General features: G+C 42.6%; 1 long non-coding RNA gene across 1 annotated transcript; it reads left to right on the forward strand.

The window, feature by feature from the left end:
- The first annotated feature begins 11,874 nt into the window (after positions 1-11,874).
- On the forward strand, positions 11,875-21,942 carry LOC139800392 (uncharacterized). Its single transcript, XR_011727737.1, has 4 exons — positions 11,875-12,041; positions 16,508-16,696; positions 18,396-18,613; positions 18,902-21,942. It is a non-coding gene; the product is annotated as an uncharacterized lncRNA (long non-coding RNA).
- Positions 21,943-23,059: the final 1,117 nt, after the last annotated feature.

Consider the following 23,059-nt stretch of genomic DNA (forward strand, 5'->3'; position numbering starts at 1 on the left):
GACTACTCAAGGCTGGATTTTTCTTCTGGGGTCTCATAGCACTACTTACATTACTTAATGTAAACCCAGAGAGGTACCAGGAAAGGGAACTTCATCCTTTGATCCTGGAGCAAGTACGAAAGAGCAGCATAGGTCTGGGCTGATGGTGAATGTCCTGGCCAAACCAAGGTATAAGCAGCTGCATGCATGATATAGAAGACAGTGCATCACAGTGAGGATCACAGGGGAGCCATCTGCTTTTGGAGATAAGTTTGTTCTTCTATCCCACCTGAGGCTGCAAGATCCTTCACTCAGAATCTGTGTGCGTGTGTGTGTTTCTAGGCAGTTTTTGCCTACAGAACAAGCAGAGCTAAGGGTAAAATATAAATGCATGCACACACTCATGGAGAAAAAACCTGCTGATCTGAGCAGTGATGGTCTCAGCGATTGCTTTGGTGGCTGAATCACTGTCAGCAATGTCAGGGGCTTGAAGAGGAGCCAGGAGCAAGAAGTGACACGATTTGCTGGCTGAGCTCTGTGCCAGCCCCAGCAGCTGTCCCCAGACCCTCACCAGCATGCCCTGGCTCTTCCCCCTGAGCAGGAAGGCAAATGCTGTGCAGATTTAATGCTAAAAAACTCTTTCCCTGTCCAGGAGCTGCCAGGAGGGACTCAGGCACTGATGGGCTGCCTGAAAGGTGCTCCTGTCCGCTCAGCACAAAGCCACTTGTTGGGGCCGGGAGGAGGGAGGGTTACTGTACAAACAGTCATTCAAGATTAATTGCTTTTCATCTCTTGAGCAGGAGTTGGCCTTTCAGCCCCAGGATACAATAAGGGCCTGTTCTGATTCTATCTTTTCAGGGCCCGTGTACAGCCAGGGGGATTTGGCAGGGGCAGGCTGAAGTTTTTGGGAGAAATGAATCAAGCTAGCAAGGATTGCCAAACTCTCATGATGCTAATGGCAGTGATTACTGCATGTTTACATCCACAAATGGGTCATTTGTATCATATAATTTCTCTTCTCACTGGATTTTGTGTTGTGAGTCCATTTTCACCCCCAGCTCCTTCTTGTCATTGTCTGTTGCTGCTTGTGTCATGATCTTGCTGGTAAATCCCACGTCTTTGATAGGGAGATTCATGTGTCTGAACTTCTGGTCTTGCCACATCTGGTGCCTTTCTTACGAACCATGCAACATTCAGTGTTTCCTTTAAAGCTTCTGCAATGGGGAGCAAACGACTGGATAAAAATCTCAACACTCATTGCAAAAATTCCTAGAATGTTGAGTAAAATTTTGAAAAAAAATAACCAAAAAGTACCCAAAGGCATCAACCAAAAGGCTGAGTGTAAAGAAAAAAATCCAACTTTTGTTCTATTTAACTTCTGTCATGGTCTTGTGAGCTTGATTCACTACTATGGAACATCCTGAGATCCTTCTGATCCAGACTTTACTGTAAAAGCAGTGGAACACAGATCATGGTTTGCATTGCAATGATGATGACTTTGGACCATATGGGTCACTGAGCCCAGAGCTGTGTCTGTGTGGGCCTTTGGCATCATTGGACACCCACTTCACAACCATGCTTTTCCCACTGGCAAGAAAATACAAGACATTTCGTTCAAAAACTCAGCTGCATGTTCAGAATAAGCTTCTGTCTTTCCTCTGACACGGGCTGTGTTCCCCCAGTATTTATGCACAAATAACAACCACAGAGCAGCCAGGCCCCTGCCTGCACCTCTGCCCCACATCTCTGCACCTGTGAACCTGGCAATGTCCCTGCCCTGCCACTATGTGCCCATAAATGGTTAAAAAAAATAGGGAATATCTTCCTTTACTGGGCTGAGTTATGATTGCAGCCCCTCAAAAGTGTCTTTGCCTTCAAAAGAGTCAACAGGTAGTGAAGCAATTTGAGGTTGTTTCTGATGTGAAATATTTTTATTTTATTTTGAAGTTATTTCAGGCTCTAATCCTTTGTTCTGATTTACCCACACCTCTACCCAAATCTACACTACAGGGAAAAAAAAAACAAAACACAAAACACTTCAGTAATTTAATTCAAAGCATAGTGAGTTACCAGCATAAACCCATACTGACTTGTGTCTGAGGTCAGTGCTCATCCATATTCACCCAGGAGGCAAATATAGACCAATTAAAAAAACAAGATAAATGTTCTCCTTATGGGACAATACATTTTTATATTGGCCAGAAATCTGAAGTCAATTCTTATACAACCTCAGAAGAGAAAAAACGAGGAAAAAATAAAGAGAAAGAAGCACATTTTTAAAGAAGGGAAAGATAAACTTTTTAAGGCAACATAGTAATTTTTCTGATTTCAAAACCACTTGCCTTATTGATTTTTGATCCAAACCACATAAACTCCACATAAAAATACAACTTGTCCCTGTAGGGCATTTAAAAATACACACTCCTTAGTTCTTTTCCTTTGTCAGTATAGCGTGTTTCAGTGTGGAAGAAAAAAGCCAGAAATAATAAAAATTATAAGAAGGGATTTTCTGCAGTAGTCCAGGAAGTGCTGTGGAATCCCACAGCTGGGGATGAACCATGGTCTCAGGGAGATGACAGGGAAGTCAACAAGATTTTGGTCCCTAGTTGCAGTGTGGATTTCATTTGCTCTGGTCCTGCTGAGCGCCACCATATGAAGTGTGCTGGTAAAATTATGCTAATATACCAATATTTTCTAGCTTGGGGGCCACAGCATGCTAGTGAGAACCACTGAAGTTCAGGATGGGAAAGATAGCACATTAATATTTTTTGTCAAACTGATAATTTGCCACCTTGTAGTAGGGCTTCACCCAAACCCAGCTGAGATCAGGAGTGTAATTCCCACAGCACTGGGCTTTAAATTGGGCCCATCAAAAATTTTGTCTGCTCATTTTCAACTGATGTTGCTGTGCCACTGTGAATTTCTAAATGCCAACACCAGCATCTCGGTGTCTTTTAGAATTTGTCATCTCATCTTCTGCTTGCCTCACCTGCTCTCTCCACCCTGAGGTCATTGGTGATGCTCCTCTCTGCCTTCTGTGATGTTGGATGCAAACCTGAAAGCACGCCTGATGCAGATGGAGCAATAGGAGTGTGGCATCCCCCTTCTCTCACAGAGCTTCATTTTTGCTCATGCAGCCAGGAATCCTTTGAGATTTGGAGTGTTACATTCCATTAAAAGCAATCTTTCCAGAGGAAAGAAGAGCTCTTTGTGACTGAACACTTCCCAAGTGTTTCAAGGGGTTTCTTCTCTCTCTGCAGTCCTTGTGGGACGGTGCAGGAGAGTTAGACTAAGTCCTAGAGAAGGCAGATGGATCAGATGACCCCTCCAGGTCCTTTGGAGCCCTATTTCATATGGATGCTAGAGTCCCTCAGCCTCAGGGTCATCTTTGATCTCCAGCTTGCTTTTGTTTTCAATTTGCTTTACATCATAAAACTTTGCAGCACCCACCAAGCTGCTGACCTTGCTGTTTTGGGAGCACATCGAGCCATTTGTTTAGGCCATACAATTATACCAGATGGCTATATTTGAAATTCATTTATCACAATCATTTTGGGTGGACTGAAATTGCATGTATGTGACAGCTTCTTGGGAAGCATAATGATTTTTAATGTTCCCATACTTGACACTCCTGTGTCGCAATTTCTCTGAATTAACTTCCAGAACATTAAGTAATTGTCGTTGACAGATATGTGCTGTAAGTGGAGTCTAAAGCATATTATGGGATAATGGCTTTGCTTTCTCTTACATCTTGTTGATGTAACTCCATATAGAAGTGCACAGGATATTCAGGTATTCCTCCTGTACTGACCAAAAGAATTTGTGTGCCTGGCTTCACTCTGCCTTTGAAACCGTGCCTTTGAATCACTGGAAGCTCAGTATATGCCATGTCTCATAACTTTCCTGTATGTTCCTAAAATACAAATCCAAAATGGTGTTTGGATTAAATGTTTTCCCTTAGGCACTCTTAAATCATGTTAAAAAATGACGTTAGGGAGAGGAGCGAACTTTATAATCGGCATTATTTATTTTCTTTTCTTTGTGATAAAACGTTGATCCTCCCACTCATTCAGTGGGTGAGAGTCCAACAGATCATGTCCCAGTGTGGACCTGTACCTTTCTGCTGACTCACTTGGGCTTTTTCCTTACACTTTGGTTCAATGCCCTGAGGTCCTTATCATCTCCATCCACCCCAGCAGGGTGCTGCTGGCTGGAGCAGGGCTGTCAATCAACCTGAGGACTGCCGGGGTGCATCCAGCGGATGTTTCTGAGGGAGCACACCTGGTGCTGAGTCGGTGTGCATGTCCAAACAGTTCTGGGAAAGCTCGTCTCCTGACCCAAAGCCAAATGCCTCCCAGCTTGACATGCCACAGCACCCAGACGTTTGCTTTCGGCTCAGCTCCCGCCCCGGCCCATCCGCGCGTGCCAAGCCATGCCAAGCTTTGCAGTCAGTCAGAGGCTCCTGGCACAAAGAGATGTTGCTTATTCCTTGTTTCCCTTGAGGCTGAGCTGCCTTGGCATTTGCAAACACAAAATTACCTCTTCAAGAACAGGGAGGAAGAGGAACATGGGGATTAGGGAGGAAGTGGTGACAAAAAGTACCGGTGCAAGTGTTCATGCTGGCAATAACAGGAGGTTTCTCCACCTTTCTCTGTTCCTCCACCATGGCCTTGGTGAACTGAGGAAATGTCTTTGGGTGGAAATGAGAGATAAAGATGGTGGGAAGACCATTGCCTTCCTGACATGCTTTTCAGAACACGGTTTTGCTCTGGGGAAATGTTTTTTAACCACCAAGTCAACAAAATTCTGATTCATGAAAATGTTCCTTCAGGGTCTCTGTTGTAATCTGCTCCACCCAAAAGCCTCCTCTGCAAAGGATGAAGTGGAGGAGTAGATCTTCCATGGGATATTGCCTTGATGGGATATCAAAGGAACATTAGTGATACAAGCTGAGTGCCTTGTCTGTTGTTCAAAGGGCTTTATTTCCCTTTTTGGAGGCTTTAGCTGGCATGAAATATAACAAGGCACATGGAGGTGCCAGCTTCCCTAGCAAGCAAGGGTGGCTCAACAGTCACCCTGGTAGGGCAAAACTTCAAAACTGCCCCAGACTCACTTTCAGCCCATTTTGCAGTGCCTTATTTAGGATGTAGCACTCCTCCTTCTCCTGGTAACCCAGAAGAGCTGGTGGCTTAAACAGTTCAAGTCAACTGAGTTTATTCTTGAGATTACAGTCAGGAACTCTTTAAAGACAGTGACTGACACCATATTGTCCAACCACAATAGAAGGTGGTTTTAGGGGCATGCATCCAACTTTTAGGCTGAGATTGTATATGAAGAGTGGGAAATGATTGCTGAATGAACTCTAGGTTCAGCTGTTAGTATGACACTGCAAAGAACACATTTAAGATTGCTTAAATTTTCATGGAACTGTTTACTTTGAGAGGGGAATGGACAAACAAACAATGGAAAGTGTTCAAAGGGAGGAAATATTTGGAGCTGTCAGCTGTTCTTGGTCTGCCTGTGCAGGTTGTAGGCACAGCTGGGAACAGAGTGTGTTACGTGTTTCTTAGGTAAGGGGAAAAAGACAGATCTAGAGGTAGTGTTTATTGTTAAACACTTTGTATAGAATTGGGGTTGGAGGTCTGGGAAAATGTTTTAGATTGTTGTAAACTGCTTATGTGAAATTGGTGACATTGGCCTGGTTTGCAGAATTCAAGGTTGGTAGTGAACAAACTGTTGGAAGAGCTCCATTGTAACTGCCTCTGGAAAATTAATAAAGAGCCTGAAGAAGAGATACAGTGTTTTAATCCCCAACTGGAGAAGTCTAGGTGTCAAATCCCAGGACTGACACTGCAAATGGCTTAGAAAACGGCAGTCACTCAGGTCAAGGAGAACAAATAACCATGTCTGGAAATTGTCTCAGTGCCACTCATCTCAGTAGGAAATGCCACAAAAGTGATGATGAAAGAGAGCAGATTGCAACTTCTCCCTGGGAGGTGGGAAGCCCATGGGAACAGGCTTAGACAACTGCACTAAAAACAACCAGAGAACTTGTTTTTATTACACAGAATAATATATTACATTGAAATTAACCTGTGTATTCACACTAGCCAGGTGTCTTACTGTAAGACTGAGATGGCATGGAACTACAACGGAAAAAAAAATAAAACCCCATCTATAAATACAGCATTCATCTTGGATAATTGATATGTTGCATGGCAAAAAAAAAAAAAAATGCAATATCCAACAGCTTTTTTGACAGCTTGTAGGCTTTCCTTAGCAGAGACCACAGTGGTTTCATAGTTGACTGGCCGATCACTCTCCAGCATTATCACATGGAGTCCTTGCCAAGTTGCACAGCCTTTCCTGTTTACAAAAACAGGAAACTGCTGGAGCAGAAAGGGCAGGTTGCAACAACTCATTTGTTGCTGTTGGGTTTTTCTCTACCCTTGCTAACTACACTGAAACCAAAACTAGCACTGGTGAGAGTGCTCTCCACATTCATGCAACGGAGAGGCCTGTAGTTCGCTGCCTCTTGTGCTGGCATTAGGCTGTGCTCTCATTTATCGATGCTGAAGCATGTTCTGCTTTACTTGGTGCTTTTGCTGCTTGTAAAGGCAAATCCATCTCCTATATTATTCCAATTAATGTGGAACTCAATGCAGTCTATGTATTGCTCACTTCTCTGAAAGGTGTCTGGAACCTCTCCAGACTTTATATTAGATTCATTAATTTGACGGCCTGTTTTTGGTAAATGGGTAGAACAGCATTGCACACTCTTCATAAAACAATTTTCTTGCCACCTGGGACTTGGGAACTGCCATCTGGGTTGTTCAGGCAGAAGCTGTTTGGCCTCTAACCTGCAAGGCTGTGGGAAGTTCAAATTCAAGTGTGAAGCCTGAGATGGAGCTGGGATGGTTTCAGGAGCTCACACGTCCTGTGGTGTTGTACCTGGCTGCACAGGGTTGGTAGAATCTTCTCCCCACAGGTTTTGCAGTCTGAGACTTGAGTCAGGGAGAGAACACACCAGTTTCGGTTCCCATTATTGAATTTGCCATTTAAAAGTTGTTTGAGCCTAAAAATGAAAAACTGAAGTACTATTGTTAAGACAAAAGGCAACAGAGAAGACAGAGGCAGGAAAGGTGTTAAATACAGGGGACGTTTTATATGGGTCATATGCTAGTGGGTCTTGATGTTAAGTACAAGGGTGACAAAGACACATCTGCTCAGCCTGGGGCAGACAGTGTTAGAAGGGGAAGTCTGAATCCTTTGGGTAGGTGCTGAGACATCCTCCATGCCCATCCTATGCTCAGGACTAGTCCTTGCCCATGGGCCTTCCACAGGCAGTGGTGGCCCCTTCCAGCATCCTGCTGGCACCCAGGGTCTGAGCTCCCAGCTCTCCCAGGCTGTCCAGAGAAGCTGTCGTGAGAAAGGGGCTTTTTCTCGGTGCTTTAAGGGTTTTCAACAAAAGAACTTGAAAGGGAAAAACCGACAAGGTCTGCTTCCAAAAGAGGCTTGGCAGCACCATCCTCTCAGCCTTGCAGCTCATGCCACCCCAGACTTGGAACATGGCCTTGGGCAAGGTTGCCTCAGCTCTGGGCTGGTTGCTAGCTGTGAATATTTTTCATGAGATTAAAAAAAAAAAGAGGAAAAAGCCCTAATTCCAGAGACAGTTATCTCCTCTGGGAGGCTTTCCCACTCAGGGCAGGGTCCTGCCAGCCCCTGGGAGCAGCTGGGGTGCAGAGCTGGTGCAAACCCTGGCAGTTTGTCACCTGGGATTTTCTCCAAGACATTCTGGGCCTTGTGGACCTGGAACTGCTTGGTCCTGGGTACTTGTTTCATAATCAAAAGCCCTTTCTGACTGAGTTGTCTCCATCCCAGCGTACCCCAGCCCCATACTCCAGGCCTTCCATTATTTCAAGGATGTTTTGTCCCCAGCCTGAGACTCCCCTCATTTTCCATTATTTAAACAACTTCCTGATGAATGTGAGGGAACTCAAAATGGCTTTGGATAACACAAGGACGGGAGAAACCTCTTCACCCCTTCCTTCCCCAGGCCCTCTGGGACATTGCATTGCCTGTTTTGGGGACAGAGCATTTCCCTTGAGCTGCTGTTGGCAGAAATATCCATCATTTTCGTGAAGCTGAGCTTCAAGCCAGCCCCCTTTGCCCTGCTCTCCCCAGGGCTTGCGTGGAGGCCATGTTGGCTGCCTGCCCCTTGCTGGCAAAGGCCTCTGCTCTCCCCGCCAGCCCCTTAGCATCAGAATAGGGGAAAAGAGGGAAACGCGGTTCTTCTGGTGTGAAACTGGAAGGAAAACCCCAGCAGAGAGATGGAGGAAATGAGGCTGGAATACACAAAGGGTCCTGAAGGCAATGGGAATTGGGGCTTTTCTAAAGATTTGGCCTTAAAACTCCAGGCCTAGCAGAGGCCTGCGCTCTCTTCATCCACCCCAGGATGTGGGAGTAGGTGTACAGCAGAGGTTGTTCCTCAGGTTTAGGAGCTCTCCCGTGGGGATCCTACCCCTCACTCCTCCACTGAGACTTCCCTTGACATGGAGGCAGGGCAAAGGGAGGCAGCCATGCCTGGGAGAATATGGCAGTGACAGAACACTTGACGAGAAAATTGCCTTCTTTTACAGGAGCAAGAGGGGTTGGTTTTGTGCTGCTGAAGCAATCTGTCCTGGCAGAGCATGTCAGCTATCTCCAGCTGATGGATGCTGGCAATTAGCCTTGTTTGCAGAAGGGCAATAATCCCCAGGTCTTTCTTTGTATAACCTTTATACAGGAGTACTGGGAGCCAAGATTGCACTTTCTAGCTCGAGCCAGCCCTTCCTCTCACTTATCACGCTAGTCGAGAACAAGAAGAAAACATATACATTATCCAAGAAACCCTGGTGAGCAAACAGCTCTTCCTGCCTTTTGGAGGAACCTGCATTGCCATGGCAGATTGTGGTGAAGTGCTACAAGTGCAAGTGCTACAGATCCCCCAGGTCTCTCACAGTGAGGAAGAGCATGGGACTGTCTCTTGTTTTCCTCCCAAACAGGTCTACCATCCATGTAATTCCTTGAGGAACCCCTCAATGCAGCCTGGCCTCTGAGAGCCCCCCTCTTCTAGGAAAATTGCACTTCAGCACCTCAAGCAGAGCTGGACACAGGTGGGTGAGGAACTTATCTGAGCCCTTATCTTGCTGTAGATACCTATGTGTAGACACTGAGAGGTAGATGTTAAATCCCACTCTTGGCAAATAATCTGCCTCCAGAGTCAACTGAGAAAGCCTACAGAAGACAAAGAATCTACCCAGGTAGTCTAATTTTTAGGGATCTCATGTTAGATGAGGTAAATCCCAGGATGGCAGCTGAAGACTGGGCCCTGTCTCCTGCTTCTCTGCTGCTCTTTTGTTTGCAGTGTAGGGATGAAGTTCCTCACCACTTCTCTCCCTCTAGTGAGATGCAACTGGTCAGAACCATCCTCATTTCTTGGAGAAACAGGATGGAGAGAAGATGGAAAAGAGAGAAAGCATCCAAGAAGGAAGATGAACTCCTGCTACAAGGGAATATAAGCCCCACCTCCAGCAAGATCTGCAGCCCCTGCCCTGTCCCACAGACCCTGGCATGGGAGAGCTTCTTGACAGGGACATCACTATCACAGGGACAGAGTGATGTCAGGAAATGTCTTGCTGTAAGAAATTCCTAAACATAAGAAAAACATACATAAGAAAGTCCTGTATACAATGGATCTCCATGATGTATTCCTTTTCTTGCTGGTTTGAAGCTCACCAGATCCCACACTCTGGGATGTTACAGAGAAGGGTTCAGACACCTCATTTTCTTCTTTCTCCTCAAAGAAGAGCAAAATGTTGATGAGGAACCTATGTACCAAGGGCCATGAGAGATTATTCAGGACCCTGTGTGAGCTGGTGGAGTGTGTGGGTAGGAGACCATGAGAGATTTTAGACCCTGTGTGGTAGTTCTGCTGTGGACATTTGTTTCTACACTACACGATTTTCACACAATTGGATTATTTCACGATAACTCTGCATTTCTACACCCCTCATGTACTTATCCTTCCAACCAGTAGCAGTGAACCCAGTGACTGTATCATATTTATATGTTCCTGTGGACACCATGAGGCTGATGGGACCAGATCCATTTTGATGGCTTGTGTTTGGAGGAGCAGCAGGTACACAAAAGATGGTGAGAGGTCACATGTCATTTCTACTCTAGGGAGACAAAGCACTCTTTGAGCACCTAGGTAAATCTTAGTGCCTGAATAAGTATTTTTCTTTAACTTAAAAGGATTGGCTGGTTTTTAAATAGAAATAATATGTTCCAGACTTTTTTTTTTTTCCTTGATTTTACCTATCAATAGAATGAAGAGCAGGGAGATGTTTCCCTTCCCCACCAAAGTGTGAATGAAACACAGAAAAAAAAAGAAGATTCCTTGACAAGCTTTTTGGTTTGTTTGTTTGATTGTTTGGCAAAACAGCTTGTTATGAAAAAAGCAGCTTGTATGTGATTTCATATGGATTGAAAACCATATGAAATGCTTTGTTTGGAGTTGTACTGGATCTCAGTTAAAAATGCTTCCATTTTTATGGAATGAGTGGAAGGGGCTAAAGCCAGAGAAACAGGGAAGGAATCAAAACCAAAATGGAAATTTTCCGGATCAACAGGAAGTTTGCTTTGGATTGAGATTACAGTGTTTCACAATTGCATTTTTTTTAAAGAGACTAAACAGAATTTGAACAAAATACATTCAAGTTAACAAAAAAATGAAATACTAATGTTTCAACAATTTGCTAAATGAGATCCTCAGCATCCTGCACAGATTTATTAAGAGAACATCTGTGTAAGAATGGTATTAGTAGGCTCTGAAACACCCCACATCTTAGCAATAGGCTTCTGCCCCTCAAAATCACAGTCAATGAAATTAAAAGTCTGCAGTTAAATGATTTTAACTAAGAGAAAATGGATGTATCTGGAGCTTAGCTAGAGCTGTTCTCATTTATTTTATTTTACTGGCAAGATTCTAAGCAGGCTTGCAGTAATTTGAAAGGGCAGGCAACTTATTTTTCATTTATGTTTGGAAGGTGCCTAACAAATAATTTTCTCCATTTTTCTCTTCTTCAGTCTTTATCTTCACTGTTTTGAGAGCCTGCACTATCAGAAAAACTAATTTTGTGTTGATTTCCTTGCTAATAGCTGTAGATCTTTAGGAGCTTTCTGATAGAATGATCTTTGTCTGTGGGAAAAGAATTTGAAAGATGTTCCTGTAGCTGCTGGAAGTAAGGCAAATAAATCTTGTTTGTGGGAAATGCTCTATAAGCTGCATAGATCCCATTGCAAGTTAGCAATTGTTTGTGGATTTCTACCATGGAATATATAACCTCCCATATAATAATGCAATTATCAAAATTATATGTGCTTAGCACATCCCAAGGCAATCTCTTTACTCAGCAAATCTACACAAAGGGCCATTTTCCAGCTGGCCTCTATACCTAGATACCCTTTGGAAAAGGGTTTCAAGGGTTTGGCTCCAACTCTGGCTCAGTCCCTATCCCACAGAAAGCCTGGCTTTGCTTTTGGAGCTGTGGAGAGAGACTGGGGGAGGCATTTCACAGGAATTTGCCAGTATGCACCTTGATCAGGCTGTGGTTTCTGTGCATGAACTGCCAGCAGATTATTGGTGTGTGGGATGAAGAAGAGGTTGTTGCCAGCCAAAATACAGGTGCATAGAGCTCCTTCTGTAGCCTACGTATGACAGGCATCCAAGAAGAGAAGGAAATACACTGTGGGCTGTAATTAGGCCCTGATGGCTGATATTTCTTCCCCTTTTCTGAAGGTTCTTGTGTTTTATCAAACCACATTATCTCTTTAAGGGCAATGGCACTCAGGGTCACTAGGTAGCTCAGCCATGCCAAGCACAATAAAATAAGCTGGGTGGATAATTTGAAGCAGATTGCTCCAGCCCTGCAGCAGGGCTGGTGCACATGGCAGGACATCACACTTCCAAACCCAGCCAGAATAAATTGGGTTCCAGTCATACCTCAGAATAAACTTAGGTAAGTTTAATAAATATTGTATTTAAATGTATGTGGCTCTGTGTGTAAACCAGTCTAACCAAACTGAAGCAAACTGGAGCTTGTGTTACAAGTGTGGTGGAAATATCAGCATTTGGCTCTTTTTATAGCCCACTGTTTGTACTACCAAGCAACAAGAGCTCCAAATAAGAAGCCATAGCAGACCTCACCTCTTTCTGACGCCCACTATCTAATGGAGACCAGATGCAGAAGGATCTCTTGCCTGCACAGGAAAAGGGACAACTTGATAGGACAGAGACCTGGTAATTCAAGAGACTCCCATTTGGCTCCTTTGTCCTGGTGAATTTAATCAGTCTGTCTTCTCTGACTTGCATGAGAACAGGATAAGCACTTCCGGGGAATTGTCTAAAGTCCCCAGAAGTCTATGATAGGATATATTTTGGTTTGGGATGTTGTTTTGTTTTGTTGTGGGTTTTTTTCCCATTTCTATCAAAATCTTTTGGACTGTAAGTTCTCCAGTAATTTCCTGGGTTGTATTTCATGGTGACTTTAATGTTCGTGCTCAGATGTAGACATGATATTGAAAATGAACAACAGCAGCTGCTCATGTCAAATCATGAGGTAACAGAAGTTATTTCTCTTGATAAGGGGGCAACACAGTTTTAGGGAGAAGGAGAAGCAGTCTGTCTGGCATATGCCAGAATACACTGTTCTGACTGTGAAGCCAAAGGATACTTTAGATGAAAATGCTCCTCACTGGGCAAAAATGAATTGGAAATATTTACTCAGAAAGCCAGCAATTAAAATGGCTCACGCTCAAATTGGAAGATGTGCTAAGTGGCCTCCAGAAGCACCATAACAGAGACAGACATTTTAAATGCTGAGAGAATATCGTGATTAGATGACCCTGGAAGAAAATATTAACATTTTCTTTGGAGGGTGGTGTTAGAATTTAAAAGTATCATTACAAAATTGGAGTCTGAGAATGAAAATGTGAGGGAGGAACTCAGGGAGGAGAAGACACCCCACTTAGGTATAGCTAATTCTCCAAATAAATACAAGAACAGTTGGCTGCACAGTATCTGGAGGCTGTGGTGAGACACAAAGTGATCACAGTTAGGCACAACAGATTGTCCTAAGATTTGGAGGGCATGGAGGTGTATATAATCATGAAACATCCATGAAGAAATTCTTCAGTCCTGCTTAACACTGGAAAAACCTCTCTTAGGGCATTGTGTTCAGTCTTGAGACATCTCCAATGTGTAAAATGTTGCTAAAAGGGGAAATATTTGCAGACTGCTTTTTACTCATGGTGCCCACCACATGTTGAATAGATGTTATCTTTTTTGTGGCCATTTTTATTTGCTTTTCTGTGCTCCGTGTGAGCAGTGTGTTTGGTTTTTATTCCTTTTATTCTCCTATTCCTTAGCAACACAGATTTATTTGGATAGATGTGGTTACAGATGTGTGTAGACTTCACACAAAACAATGGGCAAAAGAGGCTGTGTGAGACTGTGAATGCCAGCACTGTAAGGTCCACACATGGCCAAGCAAGCACAGTTATCACTGGAGTGCAGAGCACCCAGTTGCAAATTCCTAGAAGCAATTATGAAATCAAATCTACGTCAGTTGCTGGATGTGATGAAACTTTAGCAATGAGCCAAAAGTGCAGACTTAGAGCTCTGCAACCTGCAGCACCCAGGAGGCCAAAGAAACCTGGTACTTGTGTGCTGTAGCCTGATGTCTTGATCCACCTCACCTTCTCTGCACAAACACAGGGTAGCCCTGGATCCTTTTCTCTGTATGCAGCAGCAGGAGCCTCACTGGCATCAAGATGGGAGGTGAAAGGAGGAAAAGAAAATCAGACACATTTCAGGGGATTTCCAAAACACAGAAATGTTTTAAGTGTGCAGATCCTATTGATTTCCAAGGTGTTATAGAAAAAATGCAGCTTTGGCTCTCTGGACAGAAATAACATGCTCTTAGAAATTATTCACAATGGGTAACTGAATGGTTTTTTGCACCTACCAAGGCATCCCCCTGACCATTGACATTACCTTGCTAAGCTGAGTGCTGGAAGAAGCAAACCACTTAGAAGGAGATAAATGGGCTATATTTGAGCAGTGTATGCTTGATAAATTAGCTGTGGATCCATGCTGCCTTTCATCTCCATAGGAAGGAAGGGCATTTCAGAGCACTGTGATCTCCCAGCCAGGGAGGCAACTATCTCTGTGGTGCCAGAGGCAGCCAGTGCATTAGCCCCTTTGGCTATCAGCACATTTAAACAAAGACATTTCACAGTTAGCAATTTGCTGTTTCCTCACCATCTCCTGTAATTTGTGTTGCTTCGAAGTGGGTTCATGCCCTTGGTGTTGCTGCTCATGACACACAGCTGTGGTTTCCAACCCCCAGCACATGAAGGAGCAGTTCTGTAAATATTGCTTGAGTGGTGCATCCTTTTTCAATGGGAGAGAGCCCTCTCAACAAGGGCAAAACTGACACATAAAATCAAAGCCCCCATGTCACCAAGAACTTGTATTACTTCAGAGAAGTCCTCATGTGTTAGGATCCTGGATGCTGCTCTCACTTTCCCACAAAATGCTCAAAGTCATGTGTGAGATTTTGAGGGGTTTATGTCTGTTCCCAAAGTAGACTTCATGAATTACCATCAAAGTTGCAAAAGTTGGGATTAATACAGTGAAAACCTCACACATGTAGGATTAAAAGGTCAGGACATTAATGACACAAGCTGATTTTACAAGGTTCCCATAATTTAATCCAAAAGTTTATCTGGGAAGAAGCAAAGTGAATTATTCTCTGGAAGGTCGGGGTCTTGAGTTACATTTACTTTTTCCTCATAGACAAGACTCAAAGTTTTTTTTAAGTAGTAATCTAACTGATGGCCAATGGAATTTCAAGTGGTATTTATAGCTGTCTCTCCTTGGAAAACGTTGTGGGTTTTTTCTGTAAAGGATGTTCCTGTTAGAAAATCATTTGTGATCCAGCCCCAGTGAAATCTAGTCCTAATTACATCTTGTTTAAGGATGTAATGACAAATAGATTATAGGAGAAGCAAACCAGGCCCCTGTGGAATCTGTGCAATTTCATGCAGAATGTTAAATATGTCTTATTTTTGTTATTATTTTTTAAACAGCGATTAAGCCTCAAAATAAGAGAAGGAACATGTTACTAGCCTTTTTCATTAACCTCTGGGATGTCCTTCATTGATTTTTTTTTCTGTTTCTAGCTAAAAACAACTCAAAGAATGAAAACACAGTCTTGATTCATGGCATGTACTTCCCCAGTTTTCCCTTGAGTGCCTTGGCACCATCTCACAATTAGTGCTGCTTGGTTAATTGGTGTATCACTGCTTTAGACTCTGAAGAACTTGAATTAAGCTTCATGAACTTGACTTGCAAGGATGAAGGCTCTTAAAGGAGCAACAGCAGAGAAACAGCACTGATCAGCAGCTTGAAGAACTGAGATACCCCAAATGCTGTGTGTGGGAATGTCTCAGTGTTTCCTAACACCAGGGAAAACAGGAGTTTGCAGACTACAGGAGAGGGTGGCCTTTGCTGCCTTTGCTGGAGACAGGGACAAAACATATGCACACTTAAACGTGTTAAAATTGGCAAAATATTTATACCTTCTTTTTGACCCTAGTAAGCCTGGAATTAGGAAATCTATTTTTTGTTGGGAACATGCATTTATGTACTGTAGAGCTAGGAGATGGCTGGATGAGGGCTCTTATCTTCTGCCAATTCTGGGCTGACCCTTAGAACCAGAGGTGGAAAATAGCCCTACACTGACCACTACCTAAGAGAATACCCAGGAAATAGCAATTTGCTTTACCTAAAGCAGAAAAGTCTCCAATTTAAAGGAGCTAATCTCAAGCATCATGCCTGAGAAAATAGGAACTAATGTCCAGGATAGCTGTCAGCTCTTCTGCATCCATTACTAATGATGGACAAATCTGCTTAGGACAAACAGAGGTGTCACTCTGGTCCTTCCATCAGTGTCCACAATCCAAGATTAAAGGGTTGTCACTTGAGCAAAGAATTAATGTTAATATTAATATTAAGCACTTCTACTTGTTTCATGAGAACAGAGTCAGGTTTTCTAACTGGAAAATTTCATATTGGCCTAATGCTCAAGGTGAAGGACTTTGAATCTTTAATTTTTTTCTTGTTGCCACATGCTCCTCCTGTCTCTCCCACTGGGCTCTGCACTGCTCAGGACCCTACTCCCTGAATCATCTCTGGGAAGCAGAGATGCTCTGAGTGGTCCAGCCAAAAGTCTGAAGCTCTTTGGTGGTTGCTGTGTTTTTTTTTCTCTGCTTTGCAGGGCTCAGCTCTTTCCTGGTGTTCAGTAAATACATCCTTCTACTGTGTTTTTTTTTAGGGAAGCTTGAATTTTGTCTGCTGGTACCTGCTTGTTAGTTTACCCTTTCCAGTAACTGTTCATCTTATTTCCACCAAATCTGACAGAGGGGTGGAAATCTTGAAGATAATTATGTTCCTCCAGAATTCATGAAAATCAGCATGTGGGAAGGGAAGAGAAACCCAAAATTTGTGTCTTCTCTTGTGGGAAAGCACAGAAGATTCTGCCTTTGTGGCTCTTATTTGACAGCATCCAGCTAATGAAGAGGCTGCTACCTGCTGCTGGCCAAGCTGCATGTGGGTAGTTCCAGTGCTGCCACAGTGTAACCTGCCTCTTATCCCTGGGAATAACTCAGGGGATGTGGGACAGAGTCGGGGGCAGTACATGTGACATAGGGGGACACAGAGCAACTTCTTAGAAATGTCTTTTTGCCAGAAATCTGATTGGGATGCAGTTTAATGTGAATTCAGTGTTGGTTCTATAGAACCCCAAAGCAAGATTCCTAATCTGGAATTTTGGCTACATTTTTCAATAATTTGGCAAAAGATGAAGTTTCTAAGAGTGAAAATTTGTGAATGCAACCCTCACCCTTTGACACTCACCTCAAGGCTCCTGAATCTCTCTCTGGAGGTACCAACCCCTCCCTGGGACTACAAGGGGAACCCTGATGCTGGGCTGGATTCCTCACTTTTAGTCAGCTGCAAGGAGGGGTGGCCTGTTGACCTGGGGATGTGCTGGAAAGCTTCATCCACATGAAAATGCTTGAGGAATCTCTGTGGGCAGGGTTTGTGGTGCAAGGTGGAGTGATAACCTTCACCTGATTCTGAAGTTCACAATCAGTATTCACAAAGCAGTAAAGGTCAGTGCTGTTCCATGGTATGTACAGGCAAGAGAGAAAACTCACTTGGTTTTGAAAATGTGAGGCATGCTGAGATGGTTAAAAAGAGATTTTCAAGTGAGCTTACCCTTTTCTAGTATTCAGGAAGAACCATCATCTATTAACTTTCCCTCCAACTTTTTATGCCTATGACCAAATACTTGAAGGTATTTCTGGGGCGCCCAGAACTATTTCAGTGAAAGTGGTAATTACAGACATGATGCTGCTTCCAGCCAGCAATTTCCCACAAGATGAGAGCACCAGACAGCCCCTGGCCACAAGTAACAGAAATTTGAAAGAAAATAAAGGGCTTATTTAAAAAGGAGAAAGAACATAACTTTGTAACAACATTATTATTCAAAGAAAAATCCTTCCTTATGAATTTGAAAAACCACTTTAGGCTTCAGTTGTGTTTCTTTTTTTTTTTTCCATGTCCCAATTGCAATTAATTCCAAACCATGAAACAGATGATACAATAACACCAACTGGATGTGGGTGTTGTTGGTTCCCCAAAAACTGTCATTTCTCCCTGATCTACCAACAGGTTTGCAGTACTACACTCTACAGACTTTGAAGGTGTATGAGAGAAAACAGGTTAGAATGCTGCCTCCTGGCCATTCTTTTCACTGAAAATGGAAGTTTCTCGTGTGACACATCACTACTTTCTATTCATTATTTAATGAGAGAAGAAGACATTTTGGTCCATTTCTTTCCTTTTGGTTTCTTTGGTTTTTCTTTATACATTTGTTTCAAATTTTAAAAATGTTGAAGAGTTGACTGGTTTTGTGTTTACTGGTTTTGAGATTTAATTTCCACATTTTTGTTACTAAGAAGAAGATTATTTTGGGGGGGAATGATTAGAGGGAGGAAGGGTTGGGCGAGTTTAAAATAACAACGCATGATAAGTGGGGTCTGTTGTGATATAAATCATTTTGTCTTGTGTCAGTAGAAAAGGTTCACTGGCCTTTCCAAAGAAGGAAGGCAAAGTTAATTTGTGGTATAGTTATGGCCTCTATAACCATCCTGTTTAATACACACAGACATATGGGCTGGGCACTTGCTTTTGCTCTGAAGTCCTTTCTTTCACAAACAAAGGAGACTCTTACCTTTTCTTTCAGAACATCACTGTGTCAGAGTGACCTGCACTTCGTCAGCACCCAAGCCTTAGAACCCTCCTTATGGTGCTCAAGCCTTCCCCATAATCCCAAGGCTGCAGCTTTTTCTGGAGGGAGAAGAGTTGAAAGTTTCTCAGTTTCTCACTTGGTGAATTGTTGGAAGAAGAAAAAAATTTATGAGATTAGAGAGAACATGGATGAGCCTGGCTGTGACTGGTGAGGTAAGTGCTCCAATACTTGCTTGATGTTGTGTTCTCCTGATTTCTGTGTTCAACTGAGTAGCATAAAAGCCAGGACAATTTTTTTTTTCCTCTTGATTGTGGCTTTACTAGGCATAATGTCCAATTTTCTTCGAGTATTTAAAATATCAAGGCACACACACACACATTTTTCAGTATTATTTTCCTGTAAAGGAGATGTTTTTGGCTCACAGTTTCTGGCTTGGTATCTTCATCCCTGTACAGATGAAAAAATCAGTACAGACACTGATTTTGTCTCTTTCCTCAAAGGTCTACATGTCTGAGGCTTAACATGCCAGTGAGGTGAGTGATAACACGGGGCTGACACCATATCAAATTACCCTTTACAAAGCTGTAACATATGTCCAGTGCTGGAGTCCATGTAAGCCCTAAAACATGATACTCTGCTCACACCTGCCCAAGATAGGATGGGGAACTCTTGTGTTTGGATACAACACAAGTTTGAAGGTTTCTGCTGCCACCACAAAGAAATCTGAGTGACACCTATGCCTGCTGTATGTCTAAACAAAGTAATCTGCTTAGTAAGTAATCTACTTCTGAGTGCAAATAGGAATTTATTCTGAATTATTTGCTCATCTGAGACTGTTGAAGCTTGTGGAGTTAATCTTGCCTGACTGTAAAGGGATTTATGTCTAATTAAATATACAAAAATATTCTTCATAGTCAGTGGAAATAAAGAATTGTTTGCAACATGTGATTCATATTATTCTGCAAGATATGCTCAATAGAGGCCAGATGATCTACATCCTAAAAATGGCTCTCTGTTCACTGACTCTGCAGACATCATGTCTGGGCTAGCTCAGATGTTGACATCTTCCACAAAGGCACCTAAAGGTGGTGAGATAGGGGATTCATCCCACCATGGCACTCTCAGTGGCTGCACTTGAAGTATCTGCTGCTAAGGAACATCTTTGGAAACAGCCATCAAAGTTATGTTTTACTTTTTCCAGATGTGGAGTACATTTTAGTCAGGGAGGAACTTACACTACAAACCCAACCTCCTTATGCCTCTTATTTCAGAAGACTGCACCTGTCCAAAGAGAGGAGATAGAGGTATTTAGCTGAGGCTTCTGAGTGCTGCAAAAATAGCAAATGCTGTTTGCAGAAAATACCCCAGTACAACAGCAAGACTTTCCTCATCTCTAAGTGTTTCAAAATCAGAGAAACAGCTCACGTTGTGATTAAAAAAAAACAAGTTACATTAAGACCATTTACCTGCCAGTTGTTGCAAATACTAACAAAAGAAAAAAAGAAAAAAGAAAAAAAAAAAAGCTGGAGAGCATGGAGAGCTGAAATCCAACATCAATATTTGTAGATGTGGAGCCCCACCTTCAGACATGGCATGGGAAGGGGAAGGAGACAGTGATGCTGATGCTGGAAAATAACCCAACCTTCACATGGCACCAGGGAGTGCTACACTTCCATCCCAGCCTTGGAGAGAAACCAATCCAGCTCTTGTGTTTGCCCTTTCCAAACCTTCCTGAAACACTGGAGAACGTGTAGGGGAAAAAAAAAACCAAACAACAAACCAAAAACCAAAACAAACAAAACAACCCAACCGAAAACAAAACCCCAAACCAAGCCAACAACAAAATCGAAACCCAAATGATTTGATGATTGCAGGAAATGCTATGCAGTGAGCCATGCAGTGAACTCCAATCCCTTGTTTCAGTTTATCAGAAAAGTTGAAAGAAGACCTCACTGTAGTGTGTAATTCACTGTTTTTCTTGAGGAAGAATGTGCTGCTTATCCAAGGCAGGAAGCTAGAACAAGGCAATTCCAAGCTGGAAATAAGGCACATTTTAACTGTGAGGTTGATTAACTGTTGCAATGAACCATGGAAAGTTTGATAGATGCCTTCATTTCTCAATGTCTTCAATTAAAACTGAATGACTTTGTGAAAGAGTTGTTTTAGCCAAACAAAACTTGTTGGAAAATTTAAAGGCTGCATTGTACAGGAGTTACTGAGGACTTTTTCACAGGGAAGAAGGATTTATATGTTCACTGTGTAGTTTACTATTTCTGTTTACTTTCTGTAGAAGAGCTCAAAAACAAGAGAGATGCTTGAGATAAGTGCAGAAACAAAAAAGCCAAACCTTGGCTGTCTCCTAAATATAAATATCAGCAGAAGTTAATGTGGCTGAATCAGATATGGAGTTTATCTCTAAGAACCCACATTGTGCATATGTTCTGGAGAACTTTCTTATTCAGACAATTAAAAAAAGAGGGCAGGGGGGGAACTTCAGAGTTGCCATAACCAATAACTAATGAATTTGTTTCCTTTCTCTCTGATTTATAAGTTCCTCTAATCATAAACATTCCTCCAGTCTTGCAAGCTGACCCAAATGAAAAGGACAGAGTCAAAGATCATTGCACTTTTTAAAATGCAAGACTGTCTCCTTCTCAATAAAACATGATGGATTCGTGATCCAGCACAGAATTCACAATCATAAAGCTGGGTGATAGAGGTTAACTGTCACATTGCAAATAACAGAACTTTGATTCACAAATTGAAGAATAAAACGTAAAGGAAAACTTAAGTTTGCAATTTTGCGAACTCCCGACCTCCCTCAAAGCTGGGCCTGCCTTCTTGCTGCTTGTGAAGTACCTGCTTCCAAAATGAAACAAAGACTAAATAAGCTGGACTGGATGAAGATGCCACACTCAAGGAGTCAAACCCAGTTCCCTCCTCTTTGTTTCTCTAGACAATGCTGCATACATAAAAGGAGAGACTTCTCTTCATCTGTTTAGCAACAGATTTGCATAGTGCTTCAGAAGTCTTGAAGACTCACAATTGTGGCCAAAAAAACAAAGTCACTCAGGAATGTAAAAGAAATGTGTGCTCATTTTTTATAAAACTATTTTAACTAGGTACTTGTCTTGATGAGGTGGAAAATCCCTCTCTCCTTTTTTTTGAAAAGCTGGGGGAATCTAAAGCCAAATGCTGTGCTGCTAAGTGCAGTTCTCATCCCACTAGTATTTCAGCATCCATGTTCTCTGTTGTAGGAATTTCCTTTGTATTGCAATATTTATTTTCCTTTTTACACCTCTGTTTCTGTGAAATAATTCAGTGTGGAGCCCAGGTACCCTGGAAGGAAATGGCAGAGCAACAGGCTGCAGAAAGTAACCTGCAAAGAACCTGTACCAGAGCTGCTTCCATTTCTGTTTTCTTACTCTCCTTCCCCAGTACAGAATAACAAAATTTACCCTAATTATATTTTTATCCTTCCTCCTTTTCAAGAGATCCATTCTTCATGCTCCCCTACTACTTTCTCAAAGAAATTGTTTATGACTAGCTTCTGCCATATGCAGAGTCCTGAGGGGCAGACTGGGGCCATTAACTTAATTTTGGATGAGTGTGTGTGCAAGGTAAATACACTTGGAAAAGCAGCATGGATACAGAGTTCACGTTCATGCATGCACTGCAATTTCCCATAGCTTAAATGAGTATTGTTTGTATTAAAGTAAAAACTTAATTAATACACATGGGCATTTGAGGATCAGACTCTACACACCACTCTTATGGAGATGATTTAAAAATGCTGACATTAATTAAAAGCACTGGTAAAGCAGCCTGAACGCTGATAAATTTCTTAGGATATGAAAAAATTATGACTGGCCTCTCCTAGATCAAAAATGAAAAAGGAAGGGACAGCTAATGCCTTCTGGAGAGTTTGACTCCATCTAACCTGACTCCTTGGTGTTGGGCTGTCAGTCCATTGCAGTGCTAAACCCAACCCTGAGAAAAAGAAGGGATGGTTAAGTCCACTTTGCATGTAAGGAGGGTGGCAAGGTTTCAACTGGTTGAAAACAGCTCTGTTTTGTCTCTCTTTCTGGGAAGAACCCATCTCATCTTGTTTGCCCCAAGGGGCAAAGCAACATTGGAGCTGTAAAGCATGTATATACTTGGATAGTATGGAAAACTGAGCTGGGGGTATAAATCAAGGATTCAGGGGCAAACTTTTGGTAAACACTACATCCCAAGCACTGGATGTATTTGTCTTCAATGTCATTTGAGAGATGCCTGGAAGTTCATTTCAAGACCAGACTGACTGTCCTTTGGGACAGTGCACCCTGAGGCCACAAGCTAGGAAAGAAAGCATGTGGGTGGGTGTTGAGGCATTTCAGAGGAGATGCCTGAAGAAGTTTAAACCTTTGTTGTTCTCCAGCTTTGATTCCTCTGAAACCATTTGAATGCAGAATGGAGATGTGCCAAGAGAATTCCCTACAGACTGTGTAGAATTCATCAGTGACTGTTTTGTCCTGTTATTAGAGAAAAATTCTCAGGACAAAGGAAAGAGGAAGGTTTCCTATGGCCCAAATCCTGCAGGCAGGTATTAGGCACTGTGGGACACCAGTAGCTGGGACACGTTTCACAGTGGGAATCACTGTGTGTGTTCGTGTCCC

This window comes from Heliangelus exortis, chromosome 10, assembly GCF_036169615.1.
Source record: "Heliangelus exortis chromosome 10, bHelExo1.hap1, whole genome shotgun sequence".
Classification (NCBI taxonomy): domain Eukaryota; kingdom Metazoa; phylum Chordata; class Aves; order Apodiformes; family Trochilidae; genus Heliangelus; species Heliangelus exortis.